This window comes from Crinia signifera, chromosome 3 (genome assembly GCF_055691185.1).
Source record: "Crinia signifera chromosome 3, ASM5569118v1, whole genome shotgun sequence".
NCBI lineage: Eukaryota > Metazoa > Chordata > Amphibia > Anura > Myobatrachidae > Crinia > Crinia signifera.
The window spans coordinates 291,675,564-291,695,643 of NC_139219.1; the positions used below are offsets into that span (position 1 = coordinate 291,675,564).

Genomic DNA, 20,080 nt, shown 5'->3' on the forward strand with positions numbered 1-20,080 from the left:
CTTGTTTTCAGCGATCCCCGCAGTTCTGCCCCCTCACCGGCCGCATTGAATACACCCCTGAGAAGGAGCTGAGCTTCAATCTATTCTGGTCACATATTCAGCCATTCACTAGCATCAGTGGCCCCGGGTTGAGATACTTGTATCACTTTATTAATGAAGAAGCTGTAATGTTGTATGTGCAATAGTCCTTTATACTAAGAGATGGCTCTAACAATGTATAGACCAGTTAGATCAGTATGTTACTGCTGCCATGACGACGAAGGACAACTATCCACTTACTATGGAAATGTTTTATGAACACTATAAATAGCATATGAATAGGATAGCGCTTTTACCCACTTGAGTCTGCGGTGTGGCACATGTGCAGCGTCCCTTGAGTGCGGCATGCTCTGTTTACCCATTGTAGGTGCTGGGCACACACCACATATCACATGTGATGGCATTAAGCAGGCATTCTTAAGGACATATTAATGCTAGTGGGTTACAGGCCTTGTGTTCTCCCATATTCTTGAAGTCTATGCAAGGGTAGCAGGGACGTTGTATTGATTAGCATTACTGCCTCACAGCACTAAGGTCATGGGTTTGATTCCCACCATGGCCCTAATGGTGTGGATTTTGTATGTTCTCCCCATGCTTGCATGGGTTTACTCCGGGTACTCCGGTTTCCTCCCACGATCCAAAAATATGCTGGTAGGTTAATTGGCTTCCAACAAAATTAACTTTAGAATGCACGTGTGTGCATGTGGTAGGGAATATGGATTGTATTGGCCACTGGGCCAGGGACTGATGTAAATCTTCAAATATTCTGTGGAATACAGCGCTGTTTAATATGTGTGCGCTATGTAAAGAACTCATAATAAATCAATGCTTCCAGAGACGGACGCCCTGATTCACAGCACAAGTGCCACTCAAGGTGCGTACTCAAGGTGCAATTTTGCTTGCCGTTCGATTTCTGATTGAAACGGACAGTACGCAAAACGCATCCGTTTTGGACTGATCTGTACTATATACAGTACTCGCCTGCACAGTCTATTTTACTGTTCAATTTACACTAAACGGGAGTGCCCATCAGGATCGAATCGGCATAGAGGGCCAGATGTATCAAGCTTCCAAAAGTGATAAAACGGAGAGTGATAAACAACGAGCCAATCAGCTCCTATTAGTCTTTTTTTTTTTTTTTTAAACCCAGCCTGTAGCATGACAGGTAGGAGCTGATTGACTGGCTGTTTATCAATCTCCATTTTATCACTTTTTGAAGCTTGATACATCTGGCCCTCTATAGTCAAAATCAAACACAAAATCTCCCCGTGTATACACAGCATTACTCATCCTCAGGCTGTCAGCTGAATTTGTGGCTGAGCTATATTGTAAAAAAAAATCTTCCCTCTGGAGAGCTACCATTTATACGCATAATATACAGAATATTTAGTATGAAGTAAGGGTTACAGCTTCGCCTTGAGGCTGGACTATTCACTGGGAGTTTTTATTAGGCGTAGTGTGGCCATTAGTTAGTCTATAAAACAGGACTGTTTCTCTACACAAACGTGTCCCCCAGTGCTTCAGTTTGGGGTGCAATATCTCCCTGTTATCTGGAAACAATCGAAAGTAAAGGACAGTTAATTACAACAGTTCTGTAAAAAAGCCCTGTGTGGAATCTGCCTGACTATAAATGACATCATCATCGCCAACGTGCAGTCTTCCGCCTGTGTTCTCATAGCTTCTCTGTGTTTATTTTGGAAAGTGGCTAAGGATGAGACAATCTTTGCTGACAGGCTGCAACGTGCTTAAATTCAGAAGACCTCATGGAAAAGTCTATGCCTCTCTGAGAGGAGCATTGCTACATTTTGTCAGATGTAATGTTGTGTAGGATTCAAACGTTATTTCTCCTGTTTAAAATGTCCCTGTAGTGCCTCACGCCTCAGCGATGTCACTAGTCCCAAGAATTTATACTGTTTTTAAGTAAATTCTATAACTTAGCTTGTTACCACCTCTTTTTACTCCACTTTATCGTTCAGTTGGTCATATATTGTTTTGACAGGGAGTTCAACGGAAATCGTTGACGACATGTCATTGTTTGCAATGTTGTCTTAGGTGTACGCGGCATTGCAGAATGCACAGTGTGAGTGGACTACTGTATAAAGGTGGAATTATACAATGATAATTCAAAGGAATAAAATTTTAAAAATCGCCCTTTCTTCAATAGGACTCAAGGCGCTTAATAGATAGTGGGGCAGATGTACTAAGCCTCGGAAAGAGATAAAGGGCCTAATTCGTGTTTGTACACAAGGGCCGCTTATCACACAACAGAGCGATTATCTGCTGACTGCTCATGTGCTGTAATTGCGTTGGGCACAGCTACTGCAGTGATCTCTCTCACTGAGGAATACATCACAAAGTGATTCACAGGAAGTGACAGTTTATTGGCGTCCATTTTGAATTTGAGGAGCGGTTGGCAAAACGTGTCATGGCCATTTTTGGGGCATGTCTGCCGCCATCTGCAAGCTCTTATGTACATGTTCAAATATGGTGCGTGTGCCGCTACTGCTATTTCCAGTCTGCATAGACATAGACACACCCTTAGCTGTAGTGTCCTTTGCTTTTGGGTGTAGCAAAAGTGAAGGGGTATTTCTGTGCAGAGCACTGGGACATTTAAGGCCAATTCAGGCAGAAATTCACTCCAAGTGTCATATGAAATGGATATTTAGCAGAACAGTTTGTAAAATCTCATTTGTGCCTAGTTTGGGGAATATTACGTCATTTTACAGGCAGGGGGAATGTTCCACTGTAGTTTAAAGATAATGTATGTGGCCTAGGGAGAACAAATGTTGGTTTTACTAAAATACAGACCTGCTGAGAAATGATTGTTTAAGTAGAAAATGTAATAAAAATAATAATAATAAAAACATTACATTTACATTTTTATTTACTGCATGATTAATATTAAGCTTGCATAGAAAATGGTAAGAGGAACTCTGAAAATTGGAGTAAGAAGGAATAAAAGCGTTCATAGTATAGCTAGCGGGAGATGTTACACACAAATCGCTTTCCTATTTACATTTTATAATTCTGTAGGGATTCTAGTGTTATAGGAAGAGATTTATGAGAGATGTGTGTTAGGTGGTAGGGAGCGGTTATAGGAGAAGATTTATGGGGGAATTGTTCGTAGGGGTCGTTTTACGATTATAGGAGTAGATTTATGGGGGACGTGCTTTGCAGGTGGTATTAGGGAGCGGTTAAAGGAGGAGCTTTATGGGTGATGTGTAGTTGGTGTTATGGAGCAGATTATAGGAAGTGGTTATAGGAGAAGATTTATGGGGGACAAGTATGTGTGGGATCTGTTAGAGAAACATTATAGGAGAACAGTGGGGGACCTGTTCATAGGTGGTGTTAGGGAGTGGTTATAGGAGATTTATGGGGGAGATGTTTTACTTGGGGGGATTTAGGGAGATGTTATAAGAGGGAATTTATAGGGAGGTGTGTTTATTGAAGGATTTTAGGTAACGTTTAGTAGTTCATTTATAAGTAGAAGGGTTAGTAAAGTAGGGGTGTGTGTGGGGGTCGATAAAGGGAAATCGGCACAAATGCTATTTTTTACAAAAGTGACTTAGGGAACAGTGGTGCATAGAAGAATTTGAATAGCTGTAAATGAATAAGGTAGCTGCTTCAGAGTAAGGGCTTTTTGGAAGTCAAGGTATTTGTGTATTATCACGGCGCCCGTCGCATCGCATACCACTAATTAAGGTATGCGATGGACCTGATTTTAGGCTTTTCCCGGGATGAGTGTACAATTTTAATATTGCATTGCATGCCATTATAATGGCATGCGATGCGATTTCAATGTTAAATGCCCACCTAGACCAGATTTTTAATTGTATCCCCACCCTGATGGGTAATGACAATGTTAAATGCCCCCCCCCCCCCCCCATTGTTAGCGCCACCCCACTATCAATGCCAATCTGAAGCGTGGCGAGCGCAGCGGTATGCGTCCTCCGACCTTTTCATACCCCCACTATCCACGTCGGCTTGGAGTTGATTTTATATAGTGTGGTGAGCCACCGAGCCCGAAGCGTGGCCACGCATTACTTCACAAGTATTACGTGGCCCCTCGCGGGGCTCGCTGCGCTCGCCACGCTTCGGGCTCGGTGGCTCGCTGCGCTCGCCACACTATATGAAATCAACTCCACGCCGACGTGGATAGTGGGGGTACGAAAAGGTCGGAGGATGCGTACCCCTTTTATAGTGGGGTGGCATTAACAATGGGGGGGCATTTAACATTGTCATTACCCATCAGGGTGGGCGTACAATGTAAAATCGGGTCTGGTAGCCTGTACAATTAAAAATCGCATGCGATCATATGGCATGGCTTGCAATGCAACGCGATTTTGTGGTTGTACAATGCCCTGCGATGGAAAATGAAAGTGCAACATTGCACAGGCTACCTTGTACCCCCATAGGTGCTGTACCGTAATTCCAAGTCATGTGTGCACATCACTCTGAATTGAATTATTGTTGAGTTATTTGATTAAAGGAGCAGTTTGAAGAACAATGATTATGATCTCTAGATGTTACTGGTTATTGGGTAGGCATGTCATGTAAATATAACAAGGTTTTTTTTTAAGTAAAAGAGAAAATACAGTAGGTTTTCATTTCCACGTTCCCCCTGGTACAACGAATCATGGAACACATATTCTTGACACCCTCTCCTTTCTGCAGAGTCTCTTGGATGGATTAAGATCAGACCTTGCTGACACATCTCAAGTGTTTTGTCCTGAACACATTTTCTGTTCATTTACTGGAGGACTTGAAATCTGCTCTCTGTCAGAGTCCTTTCTCCCACATAGCCCTGCACAGTACGGATTGTGAATTTTACGTGTCTTCGCCTCCTTTCATCTTGTGCCAGTCGGCCCTGAGAGTAAAAGTGCTGCATTGGGGGCAGGAACTCTGGGACTGATAAAACCGTTTTACTTTGCACATGGACTGCGAGACTTGGTGTTGATGATTTCCAGACAGTCACGTGTAGAGGGCAGCAGGGATAGTACTTGTGACTTAACGTTGTATGTTTTAAGCTTTGCTGGGCATGTTAAGATGCTGGATTCAGGTGCATAACACACAGGTGCAGCTACCTACGCACAGGCAAGCATTTTCCCCTCTTTTTTGACAGAAGTCCAAAATTGGGATCAGATTTATTTTTAGATGTATGGTTCTCTAGACTGAACACACTGCACCATTGCTTCTTCTATTACTCTGGATTTATGGTTTTTGAAATAAAACTGTGAATGTGTTCCCTATTGTAATACATGTATAAAGATTAGATTCACTTTATGTTTATAAATGTATTTATCTTTATTTTTTTTTTTACAGGGAAGCTTTTTATTGGAACGTCTATTCCAAGGGGCTATGGAAAAAGTTATGAACAGTGCAGAGGAACAAGGCTGCTTCTGTCTGACTGCTGTGCTGCAGTAATCAGGTTTGTCAATTGTCTATTTAGTATGTTGCAGTCATTGTGTCCTCACTCAGTAGTTTGCTTGTGTGTCTGGAACAGAGGGGGTCATAATTACTGCACAGAAATGTTGTGGCATAAGTGGAAAGGATCAGTGTACAGTACCATTGCCACTGATCTCTGTTCAAGTACTGCTATGTATGCAAAGAGACAGTGTCTGCAAGAAATTTGCCTGGAGATGCATGGAACATTTGGAAGGGAGACATTTTTGGATTTGAAGTTTAAGGCCCCCATGCACTAATCCAAGTAATCACATGCAGCCTGGCGTGCGATACCTCGGCAACTGTCCGCAAGGGAGCACTTGCATTCTCCGGATCCGATCCGATGCACGGCCCCGTGGTTAGGCACATAGGGTTTGGGCACTTTTCACCTAGATTTCTTGGCCTAATCCATCGGAATAGAGCAGGGGTTCTCAAACTTGGTCCTAGGGACCCCACACAGTTCATGTTTTCCAGGTCTCCGGGCAGGTGCACAGGTGCATTCATTACTTATTGACACATTTTAAAAGATCCACAGGTGGAGCTAAGTATTTCCACTTCTGATTCCGTGAGGAGACCTGAAAAACATGCACTGTGCTGTGAGGACCGAGTTTTAGAACCTGTGGAATATAGTGAAAAGGGCCCAAATTGTATATGAGTGTATGGCCAGCTTAAGTGTCTGATGGGACCTGTGCATAACTATCCCAGGAACCTGCAGAAGGTAGGCTAAATGCTCTGTTCCTGTCACACCTGGGGTGGATATGCCACACACCAATACATTTACTAAAACTTCTGCTGTATGGGGGAGAGAGCATGAATTGACCTTGTGGAAGGGTTGTCCAAAAGTGGGTGTCCCTTTCACAAATGGCTAGAACTTTGATGGGCACTTCTATGTTGTCTGTATACGCTAATGGTAACTTGGCAGTGCACCCAAAATGACTGCCTCACTTGGTTTTCTCTTGTGTAGAATAACAATGCAGCACATCTGATGAATTTTCCGGTAGTACACCCCTTATGTGTCATGTCATCCAAAAATGGCTGCCTGGATTCCATATCATTATGTTCCTGGTGTGCTTTTGGGGGGCAAAGCTAATACTGTATTTTGTTCATGATTTATGTAAAGCGTCTTTTAGAGAAAAGTGCTATAGAAATAAAATTCCTATTAGTGACATTACCCTCACTTCAGACATTGGAAGATGGCAGGGATTGGAGATACAGCCACACACAGACACACATGGTTCTATGGTGTAGAAAAGTTCCTGATCCAACATTTCCTGATTTCCAGAAGAAGACCTGTGGTTTCTGAACGCTTAATACTAAACGCCGGTATTTCCTTCCTGATGATCATTATGATAAGTTTTTTTAGCAGCAGCTTGACTAAGATGCTGGAAGGCACAGACTTCTCTCCTGGAACAAGGTGTGGTCCCTGGGAACATGATCTCTCGCTGCATGCGGCCCCTTGTGTTTCTAAGCGTTTATAAAGATGTTTTGATCTTTTTTTTTTTTTTTTCTCAGTTGCTAAGTGAGAACTAATTCACTGGGGTAGCAACAGAACGCTGAATAGGAAGATGTTGCAATGAATCTTCACAAGCTGGGGCTAAGTGGGGCAAGATCTGCATTCAACCTGGAAGCCGTCCAGCTCACACAGTGAGATTGTATTTCCACTCTCCTGCTCTCCGATCTGCTTAACCTACTCATTGCAGAAGCTGTGAGCTGTTGAGATGGCATTTGGCAGCGGAATTAACCTCCTGCCTTTTTAGTACATGGGGCTTATCCAGCTGCTAACTCTCCATATGTTATGGCTGTAGGACTGTCAGCAGACTTGTACTGGATGTTGCACCTTATGCCTAGGTATATGCGTTTAGCAATGGCTGCTGAGATTCTCCGCGCTGAAACAACTGATCATTTCTTGCAGCAAGGAGGTGTTAATACATATTTTTCTATAATGTTTGATGCTACAGTTGCGTCCACTGTCATCGTTGCTGAAGTTGAGTTAAATATGTCTTTTGGTTGTGCCTAGTCCCACGTGAGATTAAAAAGGGTAAGCGTCTTTCCTTACCTCTTTTATTATTTATTTATTAACAGTTTCTTATATAGCGCATATATATTTATATATACTTTACAGAGTATAGTTGAACATTCACATCAGTCCCTGCCCCAGTGGAGCTTACAATCTATATTCCCTACTACATGTACAGGCACACACAGACATACTAGGGTTATTTTTTTTTGGGAGCCAATTACCCTACCAGTATATTTTTGGAGTGCCCGGAGGAAACCCACGCAAGCACGGGGAGAATATACAAACTCCATACAGTTGGAGCCATGGTGGGAATCGAACCCATGACCTCAGCGCTGTGAGGCAGTAATGCTAACCATTACACTGTCCATGCTACCCCAATGTGAATAAGACTCACAAGCACTGTGCTGATTAATATCATATGCAGGTTGTGTATATTCTGTGTGCAGCTGCAGTTCTATCTGTATAAGACAGGCATGTCCAAACAGTGGCCCTCCAGCTGTTGTGAAACTACACCTCCCGGCATGCCTTGCCATCGTTTTAGCATTCCCTAATACCAAAACTGTGGCAAGGCATGATGGGACTTGTAGTTTCACAACAGCTGGAGGGCCATAGTTTGGACATGCCTGGTATAAGGCATGCTAAGTTACAGCAGCATCTGCTTCTTTCTGCACCATGTCCTGTTATGGTTTTACCAACTCTGTCGCCACATTGGGGTGCACTGGAGTTCTGACAAAGCAAAGGGTGGAGGTGCACGGTTGTGCCATATTATCTCTGGTTACTGCTGTTATGCACAGTCCCATCCTGTTCATATACAGCAAATAGTCTGTGTAATGACAGAAGTATGTATGGATACACAGCCAGGTCCATAAATATTGGGACACCGACGCAATTCTCGTATATCTTGGGCTCTATACACCACCACAATGGATTTGAAATGAACCAAACAAGTTGTGCATTAACTTCAGAAATTCAGCTTTAATTTGAGGGTATTTACATCCAAATCAGGTGAACGGAATTACAACAGTTTCTATATGCGCCTCCCACTTTTTAAGGGACCAAAAGTAATGGGACAATCGACTCAAAAGCTATATCAGGGACAGGTGTCGGCTATTCCCTCGTTATGTCATCATCAATTAAGCAGGTAAAAGGTCTGGAGAATGAATTCTGAAGTGTTTCGGGCAATATTATCTGCTCAGATTTAGTCAAATGCTTCCAAACTCATTGGACGGCGCTTCACAGTGCAGATGGGCAATAACACACAGCATACCGCAAAAGCAACGGAAGAGTTTTTTAATGCAAATAAGTGGAATGTTATGCAATGGCCAAGCCAATCACCTGACCTGAATCCGATAGTGCATGCATTTCACTTGTTGAAGACAAAACTGAAGGGAAAATGCCCCAAGAACAAGGAGGAACTGAAGACATTTGCAGTAGAGGCCTGGCAGAGCGTCACCAGGGATGAAACCCAGCGTTTGGTGATGTCTATGTGTTCCAGGCTTCAGGCTGTAATTGACTACAAAGGATTTGCAACAAAGTATATTAAAAAGTGAAAGTTTGATTTAGGATTGTTTAGTTTGTCCCATTATTTTTGGTCCCTTAAAAGTGGGAGGCAAATATAAAAACCGTTGTACTTCCTACACCATTCACCTGATTTGGATGTAAATACCCTCAAATTAAAGCTGAATGTCTGAAGTTAAAGGATTTCAAATCCATTGTGGTGGTGTATAGAGGGCAAAATATGAGAATTGTGTCGCTGTCCCAATGTTTATGGACCTGACTGTACTCTATACATGCTCTCCTAATGTCCCTCCCAGAGAAAGATGGCAAAACTAAATTCATGTTTGGTGAAGAACACCATTACAACCGTCTGACCCTGTAAAGTGCAGATTCCTTGATGATCTACTAAAATAAACTGTTTTTCACAACTGAATTTATTTTCGTGCTCAAAACGACATGGCTAATTAAACAGGAACATGTAAATAGATCATTAAATCTGGTTAAATTTCACCCATAGTGTGTTTTTCCCACTGGGAGAGAGTTCACATTCTGTGCTGAATGCACTGCTATTTTATTTTTCCACTGTCAGGTGACATGAAAATGACCCTGCCTGGGCCTGGAGCCATCTACCTCTTGCTCGGAGAGTGTGTTGACAAATGTGCTAAGCACAGCTAGTTCTGCCTCTGCTTTTCTGCTACCAGATTCTGAGAGTGAGAGAGATCTTTATGGATGTTTCAAGCCATTTAGAGTGATGAGGCCCCCATACATTAGGACCCAATTCTCCTGTGAGCCGCCCGGCAGCTCCCCGGGAGGCTCACATACAATTTGGCACTTGATGAGCCAATTCACATGTGATAAATCTCTTGCGATTTATCACATGTAACTGGGAGCTGCAGCGGGCGGTGAGGAGCAGGGGGCGGGTGGTGATCTTCATCAGGGGGACACGGAGCGGGCAGCGGGTCCTGACGCTTTAAATAGCTGGCGGTGAGTGCTGACCTGGCCGGGTGGTGTGCGATCACAGACCTCAGCAGTGAGGACGAGCAGTGCAGTGGCGGGTATTAGATTTTTAGGTACTTGTGTATTATCACGGCGCCCATCGCATAGCAGAGCACGATTTTTCATTGCATCGCATGCCATACACCCGATGCACAGCGATGCGATTTAAGCCCCCTATACGATTTTAAATTGTATAAGCACCCTAATGGGTGCTTACAATGTTTAATGCATCCCCACGCTACCCCCAGTATGAACGTGAACCCGAAGCGTGGCGAGCGCAGCGAGGGGCGGTGGTATGCGTCCTCCGACCTTTTCATACCCCCACTATCCACGTCGGCGTGGAGTTGACTTTTATATAGTGTGGCGAGCCCGAAGCGTGGTGAGCGGACGCGGATTACTTTACATGTATTCCGCGTCCCCTCGCGGGGCTCGCTGCGCTCCCCACGCTTCGGGCTCGGTGGCTCGCTGCTCTCGCCACACTATATAAAATCAACTCCACGCCAACGTGGATAGTGGGGGTATGAAAAGGTCGGAGGACGCGTACCGCCGCCGCTCGCCACGCTTCGGGTTCACGTTCATAGTGGGGTGGCGTGGGGGTCCATTTAACATTGTAAGCCTCCATTAGGGTGCTTATACAATGTATAATCGCATCACATTGTATGGCATTGTATGCCATATACAATGCCATACAATTTTAAAATTGTTTGACATCGCGGAACATCGTATCGCATATTATCGCTTGCCTTATGGTCTGCGATGCGATGGGCGCCGTGATAATACACAAGTGCCGATTTTTTTAAATACCTGTCAAATGACTGGCCGTTCTTAGCCAATCCGAGAACGGACAGTCATTTGACAGGTATTTTAAAAATCTAATACCCGCCAGTCCGCCACTGCACTGCCCGTCCCCGCTGCTGATCACACCGCCCGGCCAGGTCAGCACTCACCAGTGCTGCCAGCTATTTAAAGCATCAGAACCCGCTGATCACTCTGGCGTCCCCCTTATGAGCGCTGCTGATCCCACTGCTCCCGGTCAGTCTAAAAGCATATGCCTGTCAGGCGGGCAGGCATATGCATACAGGGAGGTCGGACGTGATCTTATGATTTTGGGACGATTTCACCCGGTTATTGCCCAAAAGTGCCAAAATCGGATGAAATCGTCCCAAAATCGCATAGTGTATGGGGGCCTCCGCTTCTAACTGCATGCATTTACAAGCCAAGTGGTTGCTCCACCTTATTCCACTCCAAGTCTTTATACATCACCCCCATGTTACTGTGTAATTAAAAAAAAATTTGTGGAGGTTTGCATACTGAGGGTATGCTGTGTGTAGCAGATACAGAGTTGAATGCAAGTCTTCCTAAATTGCATGCATGGAGGTAAATGCAAACGTTTGCATGATTGCTAAGTTGCTTGCACCTGTGTGCTGCCATTGTCAATGTGAATGTCTTATACCTGTTTTAGGATATTCCATCAACGTGCCATCTCTACACGTAGCCTGTGTGCCGAATTATATGTATGGCAAGAACAAAGGAGGAGGCATATGGCAGTTGTCAGAACATACCAGAATAAAACCTGCTTGTCTGGGCAAAGGGGGAGATGGAATCTGTTCCCAAAGGCCCGTTTGACTTCCTTAGCAGTATTGTACCTGTCAGACTGTTCCCAGGACAACCAGCTTTGCTGATTGCACCTGGGGACCATCAGACACACAATGTATGTAGCACCATGCATATGGTTCCGCTAGCAATACATTTTCACCGGCCGTGCCCAACACATATAGAGGACAATGAACATTTATCCCCTCAGATAGCACCATTGCAGTACTAGGTTATAACCTATATACATTTGTAATAACCATAGTGATTTCAAAATGCAGCACTTGCAGTAGATTTTGTAGTGATTGATATGGGACTGAAGCAGTGTGTTGTACAGATGTGAGATTGCCCAGTCCGTTGCAGTTAAGTTTGCATAGTACATATAATTACCGCTGGAGATAAAGTTCTTCTTTTGTACATCTCTCTTGCTCTGTTTTGTTAAAAGTGATCATTTAAAAGATATCGCTCATTTTGGCCCTTCTGAGCGATGTTTGTAATATCGCTTAGTGTGTACGCTTAATTTAGTTAATGCTCACTAGTGTTCTCCATTGTCTGTACATGCAGCTCAATTTGACTATATTGTCAATGGCTGCATGTACGGAGCAGGGACCCAACAACGTCATTGACCGATATTTGTAATGATATCGTTCAGTGTGGATGCAGTATTTCATTCACTGGGAGGTCAAGGGAAATACTGTAGTATCGCTCCTGGAGTGAATGGCTTGTTTGTTCCCAGCCTCACCTCACAAGGAGCCGGGGATCTGCAGCCCTACTCATACTTGTCCCACTCAGCCTATACTCTCATGGTTAAATAAGAGCCTGCTTCTCTGATGTAGCAGGGGGTCCAGCCTGCTGTGCTGACCCCAACAAGTGTTGCCTGTAGTTATGTGCCTCACTTGCCTAGTGCTAAATCCGCCACTGCTGCTTACTACTTCACAGAATAGTGTACTAGTTATAGTGTTCTTCCTTCTAACATGCTGGATCTGTCATTTAATTGCATGTTTAAGCCTCTCATCCATTCATTGCTAATGCAGACTCTTGTTGTAAGTTAATAGAACATACCAAGTATTTTGTAAGATCATATAAGAGTTTTATGTTCTCAGGACTATATGTGTTGTGCAGTGTATGGCTAGGTAAATGCAAGGATGATAAAGAGAGATAAACGCCCAGCCAATCACCTGCTAACTGCCATGTCACAGGCTGTGTTTGTTTGAAAAAAGTCAGTAAGGAGCTGATTGGCTGGATGTTTATCTCTCCTTATCACCCTTGCATTTATCTCTTGTTGAGGCTTAATACATCTGCCCATATGCCAGCTATGCTCACATGTACAGTGGTAGATGATGGCAGCTAGTGATACATCTTTGTGTGACTGGTTCATGTGGTTATATTGAAGATAATGAGGTTTTATGGCAGTGCACTTGTCTCAAACTGGGCAGTACCTGTTACCAAAAGATTGGCACTTAAAATGATGACTCAAGTAGATCCTTGAAATTAACCCTAATTAACCCTTTGGTACTAAATTCATCAGGGGGGCAATTATAAACATGGTGCGGTGCCCATTGGCAGAACAATAAATTGTCCCGATACCTGCCTGATGTATGGCCTGTTATTATGAAAAGATGGGCTTTGTGTTATTTTCATTCATTCATTCTTTTGTGATCCAATGTTGTATGAAAAACTGATCTGGGTTAAAGAACGTGAGCCAAGGAAACAGATGTTTTTTCTCTAGGAACCCATAAAGAAGAACAGTTTATGTAAGGGTGAAATGGCAAAAAAAACAAACAACCAGCACTCAGCTGTAAATAAATTACAGGCGCGTATAAGGAACTGTCTGTGTATAGCTGCCCACAATTCCTCCAGCTGTGATTTAATATGGATCATATTTGCGAGGCAACCCTGTTAGAGCGATAGTAGTGATTTATACCAGACTTCTGCTTCCCCTTGTAATGATGGTAAGCGGGTAGGTGACCTCTTGCCCACTGTTGCAGGCTCTGTTACTGTGGGGCCAGGACTAGCTGACACGAAGAACGTGGGTTTTCCCACACAAAGGATTTAGTGTGCGAGAGAATGATGTTAGGCGAGGGAAGTGTTTGGGAGATACACCAACTTGTTCATTGAGTAGTGTGATGAACTCACAGCATTGACATTTCACACATTTGTGGATAACATATCCTGGGAATACCCAACCCACAAATCATGGCAAGCCTACCATAACAACTGGCTTTATATTCGTTTATTTCTTCAATACGATGACTTCAGACATAGGGGGTTAATCTAATCCATTCGCACGGGGGACCCTGGGCATGTCCAGATGCAGGGTGTGTGCACCCAGGACGGGGGGGCGGAGCGGGTCGTCGGGCAGTCCCATTAGCATATGAGAACACCCAGCATTTCATGGGTTCCAATGAGAATGCTGGGCGTTCTCATGTTAATGAGGCCAAGACGCGGGGGTGAGGGGCGGGCAGCTGACATCATGGATATCAGCTGCCCGCCCATTTTCTTCCCAGCGTACACGCATATGTAAGTGACTTGAAATCGCTTTAATCTGCGTGCACCTTCCACATCTTTCGATGTAGCCTCAAAATCTCTGCACCGCACATTTTATGTCCCTTTCTGTTCCAGTTTCTAACAGTGTCTGCGGTTTGTTATCCCATCTTCACAGTATGAAATTTTCCCAGTCTTCCTAACCCAATAATACTAGTACAATGGTTCTCAAACTCTGTCCTCAGATCCCACACAGGTCATGTTTTCCAGGTCAGCCGGCAGCAGCACTGTGTATCACCAACTGTCACATTTTAAAGACTCTACAGGAGACCTGGAAACCATAACCTGTGTTGGGTCGTGAGGACTGAGTTTGAGAACCTGGGTATTAGTGGGACAGGCCATTTGCAAAGCTGGGTACACACCGAGCAATGTGCCGCCTGGTCGGGCAGATCGGAATGGCATTTGTCTATGTTGCTCCGTGAGTACCGGCTATGTGCCCTCCCACGGGTTTATTTGGCGGCTTTAGGTTTGCTGTGCTACATGTCAAACCTATTGACCTCACTAGCGACCTAATGCATGCTGATGAAGGACGGAACAGAGATTGTTCCACCCTTCATTAATATCTTGCCAGTGTGTACCAGCAATCCCCGCTGACGGGCATATATTCCAATGTTCTTTTTTAAATGTTTTTTTTGTCAGTTGGTAGATTTCAGCACATGGACTATGAATGAGTGTACCATGTCCCCTCACGTGACTTTGTTCGCTCACCATGCTTTGGGCTAGGTGCCTTTTTCCTTTGCAGTTCCCAATTGAAGTCCGTGTGGATGGTCAAGTATGAAATAGTTAAACAAAAGGAATTAAAAAAAAAAAAAAAAAACTCACTTCATTCTTTTCATGTGTGAATTATTGCCTAGTCAACCTTTTTGTCAGTGTTAACTTTATACATGTTGATCATATGAGGTCGACCTATCCTTCGGATACCCAGAGGGGCAACTAGTGGAGTGATGTGGTGTTCTCACCATTCTGTGGGATTGGCATGTCCGACATCAGGAAGCTGTGAATACAGGATAATTACAAGTACATAAACACGCGGGGGGGATGTAGTATGCCTGGTGAAGTGATAAGGCACCAGCCAGCCGGCTCTTAACTGTCATTTTTCAAACCTGGTCTGTACCTTCACAGTTAGGAGTTGATTGCAGAATGAGACCATAGTGGAGATGGTGCATTTGCAAGAAAGGGCCAAGATTTTTCACCCTTCTACTGCTTATGCGCAAATGGACTTATTTCTGTTGCAGCCTACAAGTCTCCCTTTGGCAGAAAAGAACACTCGTAGACCCGCTTTAACCAAGTCTACCTGTCTCCTGATTAGTTTTAGCTATTGTATGAATGAGGAAAAAAGGATTAGTATTTTAGGAGTAAACCCCTTTTCCTTTCAAAAAGCCCGATTGGACAGATGATCTAACAGATAAATGTACAGTATACTGTATAGTCCTGTATACATTAGGCGATCGCCGGCGATATCGGTGGCAGCAGGGAGTAGCATGGTTCTGGCAATGGTAAGTGCATACAAGCTTGCCGAAGGAAGCGATGAAGGTGGTGGAGTGGGGGCTCTCGTTAACGTGTCCCTCTCTAGTCTATGCATGTACAGTCAAGGAAGGGGGTCTTTAATTTAATAACTATGTTGAGCGTACACTGAGCGATAGCTTTTACTTTCTCGTCTAGTGTGAATGGAACTCAAGACCAACGTTAATTATTACCTTAATCTGTGTAAATTAACCTGGATTTAAGCGTGGGTATCCAGCTGTTGTAGAACTACACATCCCAGCATCACCTTCAAGTTTTAGTATGGCCAAATAGCGAAGTTGTGGTACGGCATGCAGGGATGTGCAGTTATACAACAGCCGGAGATCCACTTAATTCCCACTCCTGCCTTAACCCTTTCAGGTCCAATGTCTAGTTAGGCTCAACAGCCCTAGCGCTTAGAGCAGATCCAATGGTGTGCTACTTTAAAAGAAGAACGTTAATATCATTCTACATTCAATGTAGAACATTTATTAATAAAAAATTAAAAAATTACAATTCATTTAAGCCATACTGTTTGAATTTCAAAAGGTTAATACCTGAACTATTGTAAACGCCATTTGGAAAACTGATAAAGATTCAGGGTCTCTCAACACCATCCCTCACATACCACCAACAGGTCACCCTGCCTCCACAAATATCCTGAAAACATTCTTCCCAACATTTGCCAGCATTGACTCGGGACCCCTGTGTGCCAAAGGGGGTGTGGCTTCATGTGAGTTCTGTGCTTGTGAGCAGCTACTCCCGTTTTTGTCACTGCGGAGGCATGCACAGCGCTTTGTGAGCTGTTGTCCATGTCTCCCTCTCTCCAGTATATAGACGTTCTGCGCAGACCATCCATTCACCGCAACTGTCCCACAGGGACTGTCCTGTGAAAATTGGGACAGTTGAGAGGTATGTGAAAACAAGGCCTACACACATAGTGATTTTTAACATTTTCTAAGCGATCTGACTAGATAGCTTAGAAATGACCCTACATCGCTGTGTGTGTGCGTAGGGGGCCATAGCAATAGCCCTCAACCATAGCATAAGAATGAGGAGGGACCAAAAATCTAGTCATCGCCTGTTTGCTGAGCAGCGCTGAGTGATCTAGCATCGTCTGCACACTCACTATGTGTGTAGGCCCCATTAGATGCCTACAGTCATTTTATTTTTATGTTTTGTGCTTTGCCACCTGGCTCCTGGTATCTGTCCTGCAATGTAGTAAATGTCTCATCATCTAGGTTGTCCACTTGACATTTATAAAGTGTGAGGCCGTCCCAACATCCAGTGTAAATCTGATCCATGTGAGCTGTCTGTGACGCACGGCTTACCGCAGGGTCCCCGGGACCTCTTACTCACTGTGTGTCATCCACTTTCTTTACAATAATAACCTTAGAGAGCAGTAAAACTTGTAATTAGATGTATGTTCTATGCGTGCTGACTGACAGCCGATGTATGTGTCACGAAGTGTCTGTCATTGGATCTCCAGCGCCGTTCACTCATTACCCGTGAGCTATGCCATCTGCTCTCTTTCCTCCTTTGCCTTTTTTGTGTTTTATTTGGTCTGTGAGGTTGGGAAGGGGAAGTATAGGGTGTTACAGGGATGGGTTATTCCTCTTGGGAAGATGAGCCACCTGTTTGTATAAATATCACATTAGACAAGGCTATCTTATTGCATTCACAACAGCTATTTGTCTCTCAATGTGGGAGCTACAGATTCGCTACTCTGATTTCTTCTATTCCCACGTGCACAGAATCTGCGCTGGGGACATACCATAGTGGCTTCTAATCACTGCCAGGCAGGAGGTTCCTGCAGACTCTGGTATCTCTCATTATACTCACCCTCTCCCCACTGTACCAGGCACAGCTTTCACTTGTATGGTTCCCTCTGTGTTCAGTGCTAGTAAACCATTGATGCTCTTTACACGTGTCTCTTTTATTAGGCTTACTCCCATTGTTATGATCTACTGCTGTGGTCTGTGATCAGCTGTGTGACCGACATCCTTACCATAATAGCGAGATATTTTACATCGCCTATAGTTTTCTATAATATAATAGGTACTTGTTTCCTAGCATGGCACCACCGATTTTAATTGTATTGATCGCGGCCACAAAAATCGCATCGAATTCCAACCAAATCACATGCGATGCGATCGACGCGATTTTTACATTGGAATCAATGTAAAATGGTCCTTGAGACCCAATTTTACATTGATTTCAATGTAAAAAGCCCCAAAACCCCCCATTTTGATAGCAACCCCCCCTGATGGGTGAAATGGCCCTCCATTGTTAACACCACCCCACTATTGACGCAAACCCGAAGCGTGGCGAGCGGCGGCGGTACGCGTCCTACGACCTTTTCATACCCCCACTATCCACGTCGGCATGTAGTTGATTCTACGTAGTGTGGCGAGTGCATCCAGCCACCGAGCCCGAAGTGTGGCTAGCGGACGCGCATAACTTCACAGGTATGCGCGTGGGCTCGCTGCGCTCGCCACACTATATAAAATCAACTCCACGCAGACGTGGATAGTGGCGGTATGAAAAGGTTGGAGGACGCGTACCGCCGCCCCTCGCGAGCTTGCTGCGCTCGCCACACTTCGGGTTGGCGTCAATAGTGGGGTGGCGTTAACAATGGGGGGGCATTAACCATACTTAATACCCATGAGGGGGCATATACAATGAGAAATTGGCCATATTGGCCCTTTTCCCATTGTTCCCTATGTAAAATCGCATTGATTGCATCGCATGCCATTATAATGGCATGTGATCAACGCGATTTTAACTTTAAAATTTAACATTGTTCTCTATGGGAAAATCGCGTTCATCGCATCAGTCGCATCGCAGCCCATTATAATGGGCCGCAATGGACGTGATCAATGCGATTTTGTCTTTACCGGCAATTAAAGCTGGTATTTTACAGAAAATCGCGTCCATCCCGTCGATCGCATGCCTTAAGTACCTTAACAACCCCGACGGGCGCCATGCTAGGAAACAAGTACCATATAATATTCCATGTGGCTAGAGTTAAGAAAATGCATCAATACGTGTAGGCATGCCATGGTATAAAACTGGCATATACTGCCAAAAAGAGTTATGGAACCCCTGACAAATTTTGATATTGGGTACCCCTTACTATGTGTTTATTGCCCTAGTAGCATTATCACCCTAACCCTCTGCTCCCATACTGTATGTCTCAATTGTCCCATTTCCCCCTCCCCCATAACATCACACCGACAACCCAGTGGCAATAGGTTCCTCCATGACATTACACCCCCCCCCCCATCCCAACATTGGTAAACTATTTCAAGCATCATTACCATCCGTCACACTAACCAAATGTATCCAATGAAGAATTAAATACCCTACCCCCCTCTTCCCCGTGTCAGTAGATCTCCCTGTGGTTATTCCCACCCATTCTCAAATTGAATAATCTCCTCCACCTTCGCTTCATGCCTGGCATATCAGAACATGTCTCAGAGGGGAACAATCATTGGCACCATTCTACAGTACCTGCTGCAGCTGATCTCGGAGGTCACCAGAAATGCGCTTAGTTCCTGTTCTGTATTTGGATCATGTGCACCACAATGACTTTTTACCTACTGGGGCGCAAAATGGACATGTGTTGTCAGCTGTCACAGACTGCCACCACAGGAGAAAATCCATTCTGCACATGTGCAGAACACATTTCCTCTTTAAAATAGTAGGGACGGAGGAAAGCCGCAGTTGCGTTGGAGTGTCGATGAATGGCCGAGTGGTGGCCAATAAAGTGGTTAAAGAAAACTGGTAGCGCTGGGCGGTTCCCCTTGCCCCTCGTTCCCTCGACATGTTCTCCCCACTGTCTCCTTATGCCTAGTGTTTGGTCTGCCCATAAAAGGCATCAATAATCCTGGTACTTGAGTCTTATGGTCAAACATGTTTGGTATGTTGTATATACCGGCGTTCATCAGCGTGGTTGTGAAAAGAAATGGATATTGTACAAAAACAAAGTTTACTATAGGTTGTTACAGTTCAAACTCAACCGGAGTACATTTTATTACATATATTCATTGTGCTAATGCGTCTTGTGAATGAATTCAGCCCTTTCCCAAGTAGCATGTTCATCTGACCAAATATTTCTGTAAAGTTTTTAATCACTTACAGCTGTCTGCAAGATCCCGGCTGCCTGATGATTTGTTCTGAGCTCCAGGCAAATGATATGAAAACTAGAATTGGTTGCTTCCTGGTACAGTCTTGTAGGAAGTATTGTTGGGTCTGGAGATTTCCTGCATGGCCTCACACCGTGGCACACCATGGCATATTGTACTCTGCAGCATTTTGTAATGACACATGCAGCACACGTCTATATCTTTGTAGCACTTGCAGCCTCAGCTCCTGTTAAATGGATTTTTTTCAGGGTATTATTCCTAAATAAGACCCAATGGGGTCAATTCAGTTCTGCGCGGA

General features: G+C 44.3%; 1 protein-coding gene across 3 annotated transcripts in view; it reads left to right on the forward strand.

The window, feature by feature from the left end:
• Positions 1 to 20,080, forward strand: part of PPP2R3A (protein phosphatase 2 regulatory subunit B''alpha) — a 194,274-nt gene that overhangs the window by 89,798 nt on the left and 84,396 nt on the right. For all 3 annotated transcript variants that reach the window (XM_083178444.1, XM_083178443.1, XM_083178442.1), the window contains one exon: positions 5,362 to 5,467. The gene's annotated coding sequence lies outside the window, so the exon portion shown is untranslated. The remainder of the gene's footprint in view (positions 1 to 5,361; positions 5,468 to 20,080) is intronic.